Genomic DNA, 10,813 nt, shown 5'->3' on the forward strand with positions numbered 1-10,813 from the left:
AACGCGCACCCCCGACCCACACTGCAGGACGGAGATCATTTGCTCGAGTCGCCCATGAGATAGTAAGTAAATAAGTATTTATTTTTAAATTTTTAAAATTTTTTTAATTAAATTTTTTGGGTGCAGATGCAGAAGGAAGGTGAAGAACCTTCTGCGTTGCGATTGATGCAGGAGACTCACCGTCGAGCTGACGGTACTTATATCAGCGATCGGGTTCAGGAAATTGAGGATGCGATTCAGGCAAAGATCACCGATCGTCTCTCCCAGTTAGAGGAGAGTTGTGGCCGGCTATTTCCTCCTCGAGACGATCCACCAACGGCGCAAGATATGCCGTTCAACCCATTTCTGACTCCTCAGCCCGGAGTCGGACTTAAAAATTTACATTTGCGACAGAGTGCGACCAATGAATTTAGTCGGACGTTGCGACCGAATACCTACCGCTATATTTGGTCGTTATTTTGCGACAGAGTGCGACTGATGAAATTTGTCGTTACGTAGCGACCGAATACCTACTCCTACTTCGGTCGCAATGTGCGACAGAAATGAATTCACCAATTTCCGACAGATTACCGACATATAACCATTTGTCGTATATTGGCGACCGACGACCTACAGATCTATCGGTCGCAAAGTTGCGACAGAATCACCGACAGATTACCGACATATAACCATTTGTCGTATATTGGCGACCGACGACCTACAGATCTATCGGTCGCAAAGTTGCGACAGAATCACGACCACACAGATTTTGCGACAACGATTTAGCGACCGCTTCTTCATGTTGCGACAGAATTTTCGGTCGCAAATTACAGTTTTTCTTGTAGTGTTATACAGTAATTGTAAAACTTTAGTTACATATTACGATGTACATGTTGAACAGATCGCATATTTCAATTTAGAATATATCAATCCAAATATCAATTACAGTGTCATTTTAAAAATTAAACATTATATAATCAAAGTTTTAAAGAAAAATATTATGTGTTTTATTGCAAGAGGAAAAAATCTTCTAAACCAAATTATATCACCCAATGAGCGACACAATTACATTTTGTCAAAATTATGTATCTTTACATAATTATATATTTATGTCACACCAACGTATAAATTGTTATCATGTTAAGATTTCTCCAAAATCATTTTTCCCCCCTCTTTCCTATGTTAATAGTGAGGGTTCTATTGGATACAAGTTTAAAAATCCAGGGTTTTACATGAGATAAAGAAAATTCATGTTTTAAGATAAAAAAACTATTTTTCCCTATATAACAATATTTTTTAAACAACAAAAATATTTATTTTCTCAAAAAAAAATTCTTTATAACAGTTCACAAATTGTTCCTTTAACTCATATTTATTCATCAAATAGGTGTATCCATCACACTAATTTTAACTAAATGAAACAGGAAAAGTCTTCCAAACCAACTCTACTACTGGTGATCTCCTTCAGTGTTCATACTGTCAGGCATTAGTTTGGAAAAAAGAGAGTATTGGCCGAGATGGTCGCGTCGGCAATCTGTTGTATAATATATGTTGCATGCAAGGTCGAGTTAAACTACCTCCAGTGCAAAATCCTCCCATATTCCTGGAAGAGTTATACAGAAACTCAGCTGCATTTCGCAAGAATGTTAGAGCTTATAACTCAATTCTTGCATTCACCTCAATTGGTGCGAAGATCGACCACTCGGTAACATCAGGAAATGGACCTGATACGTTTAGTATCCACGGACAAAATCATCATCAAATAGGTTCTTTGTTACCCGCTGAAGGAAGACCGCCCCAATTTGCCCAACTTTATATATATGATACTGCAAATGAGGTTTAGAACCGTATGAGTACACTCAGTCGAACATCAAGTGTTGGAGATTTAGATGAGAAAATTATCACAGGCCTTATTCGGATGATGGATGATTTTAATTGTCTTGCAAAGATATTTAGAAAGGCAAGAGATCGGTATGAATCAGGCGACATCTCAGATTTTACAATAAAGCTGGTACAACAAAAACATCGTGGTAAGCAATTCGACCCTCCAACCAATGAGAAAATTGCTGGTTTGATTGTCGGTGATATGTCAGCAACGATTGGTGAAAGAGATGTGGTATTACAGCTCAAACCCTCCAATCATTTATACCGAGTAAGCGATCTCCATCCATTGTTTATGAGTCTACAATATCCGTTATTATTTCATTACGGTCAGTATGGCTTCCATGATGAAATTCCATACGAAGATGAGAGAAACAAGATTAAGAGATCATTTGTTACCATAAGGGAATTCTATCCATACCAGATACATACACTATTATCTGAAGGAATGACAATTGTAAAAGCTGGTCGTCTATTTCAACAGTATGTTGTTGATGCATACACTACAATTGAGCAAGAAAGAATCCGATGGGTCAGAAATAACCAAAAGATCCTAAGGGCAGATCTTTATAATAATATTTTTGATGCAGTAGATAAGGGAGACAAATGCAAAAGTGTTGGGAAAAAGGATAATTTTACCACCTTCTTTCACTGGCGGCCCATGATACATGGTCGAAAATTACCATGATGCAATGGCTATCTATAGATGGTTTGGGAACCCAGATCTATTTCTCACAGTGATGGCAAATCCAAAATGGCAAGAGATATCTGATCATCTAAAAGCCTGTGGCAGTGAATCTGCACACGATAGGCCAGACATTGAATGTCGCGTATTCAAGATGAAATTAGATGACATATTAACAGATTTAAATGGAGGCATTTTTTTCCCAAAGCCAATTGCATGTATAATAATAAGTTTTATAGCAATTGTAATATAAAATGATACATATTATTTTTTGTTGTACCATTATACTTACTTTGTGTATCCATTACACTTTAATAATTGCGGTGATATACTCCGTGGAATTCCAAAAACGAGGTTACCCCATGCTCATATACTTGTATGGTTGGATCCTTTGTACAAGACCCCTACAACAAATGATATCAACAAATTTATTTTAGCAGAGTTGCCGGACAAGGAAACCGATTTTGAAGGATTCAAATTAGTTGAACAACATATGATGCATGGTCCTTGTGGTCTAGACAGACCACGCTCCCCGTGTATGGAGAAAGGAATGTGCACGAAAAAATATCCACGACCTTACACAGAACATACAAGTGTCGATAAATCAGGATATATCGTATACCGTCGTCGGAATGATGTATCCAAATTTGTGATGAAAGGAGATGTAAAATTAGATAACTGTTTTGTGATCCCACATAATTTAGAGCTACTGGAGAAATACAAGGCTCACATCAATGTGGAATGGTGCAGTAAATCTACAGAAATCAAATATATGTTCAAGTCTATCACAAACGGAGTGGATCGAGCAACCATCCTTACTCAGAAAGGTACAACTGCAATACAGGGGACAGATAACATCAGAGACAGAGTGCATCAGATAAATGAGATAAATGACTATTTAGAGTGTCGCTACTTATCGGCATGTGAGGTTGTGTGGAGAATACTGTCCTTTCACATACATTATCAAAAACCTTCGGTAACAAGATTACCGATACATCTCCCAAATCAACAAAACTTGATATTTGATGATTCAATAGATCTTGAAAAAGTTATGGCACGACCAGGCACACGGGATACAATGTTTACAGAATGGATGAAAACAAACAAAGAGTATGAAGAAACAAGGCAATTAACATATGTTGAATTCCCAACAATGTACGTATGGAATAACACTGATAAAAAATGGACTCAGAGGAAGAAAGGATTCACCATCGGAATAGTTGTAAACATCCATCCAGCTGCTAGGGAGCTTTACTATCTAAGGATGCTAATCAACGTCATAAAAGGATCGTGCAATTATGACGAAATCTATACAGTTGATGGTGTTAAATACAAGACATTCAAGGATGTTTGTCAAGCTAGAGGATTACTGGGTGAGACAATGAACGAAGTGAGGCAATAGATGAGGCAGCGACATGGGCAACCGGGGCCCAACTGCGAAATCTATTTGTTACACTTCTAATATATTGTGAAGTCGTAGAGCCACGTAAACTATGGGAGAAGTGTTGGAAATCACTTGCTGATGATATACAATACAAGAAGCAAAAGGAATTCAATTTTCCTGATTTGCAGCTGACAGATAATGAGCTAGAACAATATACTCTTACAGAGGTTGAGAAACTATTGAGGCAAAATGATAAATCATTGTGTGATTTTCCAAACATGTCGTTACCTGATAAAAGTATGCTCGGTCAAATCGAGAATACTCTGTTGAGAGAGGAATTGCAATTTGATGAGCAATGGGAGAAAGAAGAACATCAAAAATTGTTTGCCTCTCTCAATGAAGATCAAAAAGTGGTGTATGATGTTGTAGTTTGATTCTATTGACAACGAAAAAGGAAGACTTTTCTTTGTATATGGAGCTGGTGGAACGAGAAAAACGTTCTTATACAAAACAATAATTGCGAAGTTACGATCAGAGAAAAGGATTGTATTACTAGTGGCTTCGTCGGGTATTGCAGCAATACTTCTACCCCGTGGCAGAACAACTCACTCTAGATTCAAAATCCCGTTAAATGTCGATGATAATTCAACATGCGATATAAAGCAAGGAACTATGTTGGCAGAATTGTTATCCAGAACTGAATTGATCATATGGGATGAAGCACCAATGGCACATCGTCACACATTCGAGACATTAGACCGAACAATGAAAGATCTTATGTCCCTCACTGATGAATCAGCCGCCGAGAAGACATTTGGAGGGAAAACTATGTTGCTAGGTGGAGATTTTAGACAGATATTACCAGTGGTAAAACAAGGAGGACGTGCAAATACAGTGCTAGCAACATTGCATCGTTCATATCTATGGACATCATGTGATATCTATATCTTATGACATAACTTACGACTTAACCGAGCTGAACAAGAATTTGCAGAATGGATCTTACTAGTTGGAAACGGGACGACTCATAATAGAGATATGAATCCTAATGAACTAGCTGAAGCAGATCGAATTATAATGGACAAAGCCTTAATGCTACAAAGTACAGATGACCCTCTGTCAGTACTTGCAACAATTGCGTATCCACGGTTTCTAAACTCATATTTAGATCATCAGTACCTTAAAGAACGGGCAATCTTAACACCCAGAGACGAGACTGTTGATGAAATAAATGCCTTTCTGCTCTCCAAAATTCCAGGACAAACTACAGAATATCTGAGCTCAGACAGCATTGGAATTGATAGCGCTCCAACAACTGATTGGCAAGCATTGTACCCCGTTGAATATCTAAATACTCTAGAGTTTCCTGGATTACCAAGTCATCGCCCGAATCTGAAGGTTGGAGTGCCCTGATGTTGTTACGAAATATCAACTGAAAAGAAGGACTTTGCAATGGGACACGTCTAATTATTACTCATTTAGGCAAAAGAGTTTTGGAGGCAGAAATTCTAACCGGAGCAAACATTGGGGAAAAGGTATTGATTCCTAAAATAATATTATCCCCAATAGATTCAAGACATCCATTCACATTACGCAGGAGGCAATTCCCAATAAGACTATGCTATGCAATGACAATAAATAAAAGTCAAGGACAAAGTCTTAAACAAGTGGCCCTATATCTGCCACGACCGGTCTTTAGTCATGGGCAGTTGTATGTTGCTCTCTCCCGTGTTACCTCTGCAAGCGGATTAAAAATCCTACAGCTTACAGATAACAACGGTGACAAATATGAGGTCCACAACATTGTCTACAGAGAAATCTTCAACGGACTACCAACACAATAAGGTTAGATGTAACTACTACTATCCTCATATTACACAGTTTATATACGAATATTATTACCAAATAGATGTAAGAAGCTATAACATGTAATAAAATCATGAAATCATGCACATAATATAATATTTACAATCAAGAATATATTACCGGAGAACATGAAATATAGTTGTATTAGAAAAAAAAATTATGATAATCGTTCACAATATACCAATATCCACTTAAAAAATAAAAAAATATTTTAATCTACTAATCATTTTTTTTATTTTTACAGGGACGTTTCGACAAGTTTTATGGGTAAGTACATCTTTTATACCGGTAAAACCAATGTTATAATCTTATGATCTCATGCATAAATTCATTATACAGTAAAAAGTATATTGATTTGTTAAACTATCGCCATTGTAGGATTCTTCAAAACATAACTCCCCAACGACATCATCTCCCATGAAAACGAAACAGTTGAAAAGCATTCAAAGTAACCAGTTTATTACGGCAAGATTCCTAAGGATATGGGATGAAAAAAATCATTTTCATGGAAGCTCATTCGGTGTCACTGGTTTTTTACTAATTGATGAAAATGTTCGTTATCCTGATTTTTCTTTTGCATATGTTTATTATGATAAGAGCTCTTATTTTAGCGACTTACAATTTTGCAAGCTGATGTTGTTGAAGGAAAAATTTATCAAAATCATGCAGAAACATATAGCAACATAATAAATGATATAGATATATTCGAAATAACCCATTTTAAAATTTTACCAAATAAAACTACATACAAGTTAACAGATAATAAATTTCGTATTTGTTTTACGAGACATACTACTGTTAAAAAAGTAGATGCTACCAATTTCAATATTGCCACAGAGAAATTTCGAATTCGTCTACACTGTGATTTGTTGGCATTGGCACACAAAAAAGAAGATTTACCAGGTTTGTGAGATATACTCGATTAATGGATATAATCATTCTCCGTTTATTATTAAAAGAGTAAGTTTAGAACTATTACCGTACATTGCACTTATTATCATTTTACCAACCCATTTTTTAGAAATCAAATTAACGTGTATTTTCAAACTAATATACAGCAAAAAAAATCGTAAAGCTTTCAATTTGGGATGAATCTGCAGCCTATATTCGTTCACAAATGGACAAGTTGAATATCAGAAGGAGCATCATGATTGTTACTGCTATAATCCCGAAGATTCTCGACGGTACTTCTTAAAACACCACCAGCTTTATAGATTTTTTATATATACATTCATCAATAAAATTAAAGTATTAAACATCATCTTTTTATAAAACAAGTGTTTTATCGCCCACTTCATCGTCATCTACAAAGATTTATATAGATGAAAACCTCGACATCATCAAAAAATTCCGGCAAAGATATATAAATCTCATTCTTAATACTCAAACGAATATTATATACAAGATTTACAAATTTATATTATTCGTTATCTAAACACTAAATTATTACCAGATATTGAAGACATCAGGCAGCCGAACAGAGGATAATCATAACACAGCCACGACATCAAACCGACACATCAACTACGCAAAACATTTATGTTTCATCACTCCTTTACCTCTTCAACATAAAATATCATGATGTTATATTAATTCGATTGTATGATTATAATTTCTCCATATCAGACAAGTTATTTATCTCATTATTTACATATTGACACCAACAAATTATATACAGTTTAAATGGAAAAACTAAAAATATAGTTTATTATAGACATGCACAACCCAATTATACATTCACTGACCTGTCAAAAATATATATTATAGAACTCCAAAACATCCTATATAAATTATAATGTTTTCCAAACCTATTAAAATTATCATATATAAGAATTACGGTTTTATTTATTATGCGTACGAGTTTGAACACATTCGACAAACATCGCGTAACAACTCATTAAAAAGGAACCTAAGTATACACATATTTAACCTTAAAACTACAACTCCTAATATTTATCGTTAACAATATTACTTCAATCTTGCAACATAACGCATTACGATAAATGCTAAAAATCTAGGATATACACAAATTCATTTACTCGGTATAAACTCTATAATTTATAAATAAATTTAAAAATAGATTTAATTTCAATATATTATTAAATACATAAAATCAGTAATCACCCGCACATCGCGCGGGTCCTAGCCTAGTAAATATATAAAAATTAAAAAATAAAATATATCAACACATACATACATAAACACATATATGCATATTCATACATACATGCACATATACGTATATATATACATATATTAATTTGTATAAACATACACATACAACCAACAATAGATGGCCTAGTGGTTGTGGGAGCACAAAGTGTTCTCCACGTCCACGGTTCAATTCCATGATGGTATGCACATGTATAAAAAAAACATATAAATTTTAATCCAACAATTGGTGGTATAGTGGTTGAAAGATGATAAAATCATTCCCAAGGTCTTAATTCGATTTCACTGGTGGAGAGATATATAATTTCTACACCAAAATAGTCTATATACAAAGGTTGATTCGAATATAGTATGGATATAGTCGGATCGAAGGTCCAGAGAATCATCCTTGTTATAAAGAAATATACATGCACATATATACATATACGTATACATATAATTTTGCAACTATTATTCCAACTTTGTCTGAGCTTCTGAGTGCCGAAAAGTTTGGGGTGACTACAGTTCGAAACATTTTGATATAATGATCTACTCCTGTAGTAAAAAAAAATCCTTTTTGAGAGCTAAATTATGTGTTACAATGGATAAATTATTTTTAAACGATTTTTAAATTATTTTCTAACAGAATAATTTTTTTATAGTAAACAAACCAATATCATTAAATCTTCTTTGTATATCAAAAAACGTATTGTGTAAATCTCATTTGTTTTTTTTTTTTGGTGTTAAATGTTGTATTTGTATTTATGTATAGTCTCATCTGTTTTGTTAGGGATTAAATGATGTTTTTTTGTAAACTGAATACACACCTAAAAGATATATTTGAGTCCTTATGTATATATTTTTCTGTTTTTCTACTAATTATAAATAGTATACACCACAACGGTGGAATCCTTCCCCATAACTCGTGGGGTGTTTTGTGCACCCGACTGTACATTTACAATTGTAAGTATATATATCCAGCTGAAATTTGAATTTATAGTAATTTTATAGATGGTTCTAAAATTTATATTTGGATCAATCTGTATTTATATTATCAGATTACGTTTGTATTTAATGAATTTATCAAATTTTTAAATTTTAGATACGTAAAGATTCCACCCATAAAATGAAAATTTAAAAAAAAAAAGTTGAAATACGTTGGAGATGCGGGGGATCGAACCCCGTGCCTCTCGCATGCAAAGCGAGCGCTCTACCATTTGAGCTACATCCCCTTGTGATTATAATTATTTATTCTTTTCGCCTCACATTTATTATCTTGAATAAAATATTTGATTTCAGAAATCTAATTACCACGATAAACATCTAGATATTAATATAAGACAATTATTTTTATAATTTTTTACTAATTCAATTATATTGAATGTGAATGTGATTATTTTAAAAGAAATAAATGACATAATTAATAAATATAAATAACATGAAAGGCATTTTTAGAATTTAGCATTGTCACAAAAAAAAAAAGACTAGCATTTAGCGGGTCTCTATTGCTATATGAACGTGAAGTCATGTGATACAAAATCATGTGCGACCAATTAATAATGTGCCATACATCAGTTTGTCACCCAAAAAATCGAATTATTTTTAACAAAACGATATGGATCACATTATAGAAAATAAGTGTGCATGGGTTTGTGGTTCTGATTATAAGGCCCATTATCAATATATTGGGCCAGCCCATTATAAATAAAGGGTAGGTTGGTAATTTGATAAAAAGTACATCAGAACGATGAAAAATTGAAAAACGTATAAATATCCCTCCCTGGTTTTCGTCCCCATAAAAAAAAGAGGTTTTAACCCTAATAACCAGTTGGGTCGCAGCTATTTCAGGGTACACCACCAAAATTATTATTATTTTTTTTTCAATTTTAACCCAGTTTTCGGTTGAAAAAGTCCAAAATACCCTTTTCGTTTTATTTTTTGCGATTTTATTACGACTAACATATAACTGATATACAACTAAAAAAAGACAGATGATTTTTTTGTCACCTTTTTTAGAATCGATTGTAACTATATTTAGAATTAATTACGAAGTCGTAATAAAGAAGTCCGTTTTCGAACGGATAAATATCGTGTATTCATTAAGGGTAATTTTGTCTTTTCAAAGGAAAAAAATGTGTTATGTTTTTTTAGGTGTACAAGTGAAATAGATGCGAGCAAGGGTAAAATTTCTAAAATGCATGACCTGGGTCGCACGAATTTCAGGCGTACACCAGCAAAACAAGGACGGGAAATTTTAACAAATTGTACACCATTATTTTATCAAAATTACTTAAATATCCCTGTTTTGAAAAAGTCAAAAATGCCCTCAAAAATGAAATTAAACACACGTGGATTTTTTATTTGAAAAAAGCACTTTTGCCCCGAAACTCTCGTCCGTCATCTCTCCCCTTCGCTTCCTGTTATATCGTTCCCTTTAGGGCACCTCCATTGTTACAGATTTTTGAGCTTTTGGAACGATTTTTGCGTCGTTTTTTTGGGACGATTGATGAAAAATCTGCTTATAAGGTACAATAGCTATAAATCCTAATCAATTTCGTCTATTATCATTCCATTTTTAAAATTATATACTTTGATATGGGTGTAGGGTATGAAATCCGAAAACTGATTTTGGATTTAGGAAATGATGAATGTTGTTGGTTTTTACAGAAAAATGGATGGTATTTAAGATTTGTATACATGTGTGTGTGTAAGGTATGATAGTATTTGGGAAAGAAATGAAGATGGATTGTATGAATGGAAAGGAGATGAAGATAAAACCAAGACAATATGCATTTGTAACAAAGCACGTGAAGTGACACATGATGAGCTTATGGGAAGTGTCTGTTGTCAGCTAAATGTTAGCTTCG

The 10,813-nt window shown here is 33.9% G+C and overlaps 1 non-coding gene across 1 annotated transcript; it reads right to left on the bottom strand.

The window, feature by feature from the left end:
* Window positions 1-9,105: 9,105 nt before the first annotated feature.
* Window positions 9,106-9,178, bottom strand: TRNAA-UGC. Its single transcript has one exon. It is a non-coding gene; the product is annotated as a tRNA-Ala (tRNA).
* Between the last annotated feature and the right edge of the window lie 1,635 nt (window positions 9,179-10,813).

Source organism: Tarenaya hassleriana, unplaced genomic scaffold (assembly GCF_000463585.1).
Source record: "Tarenaya hassleriana unplaced genomic scaffold, ASM46358v1 Cleome17, whole genome shotgun sequence".
Taxonomy (NCBI): Eukaryota; Viridiplantae; Streptophyta; class Magnoliopsida; order Brassicales; family Cleomaceae; genus Tarenaya; species Tarenaya hassleriana.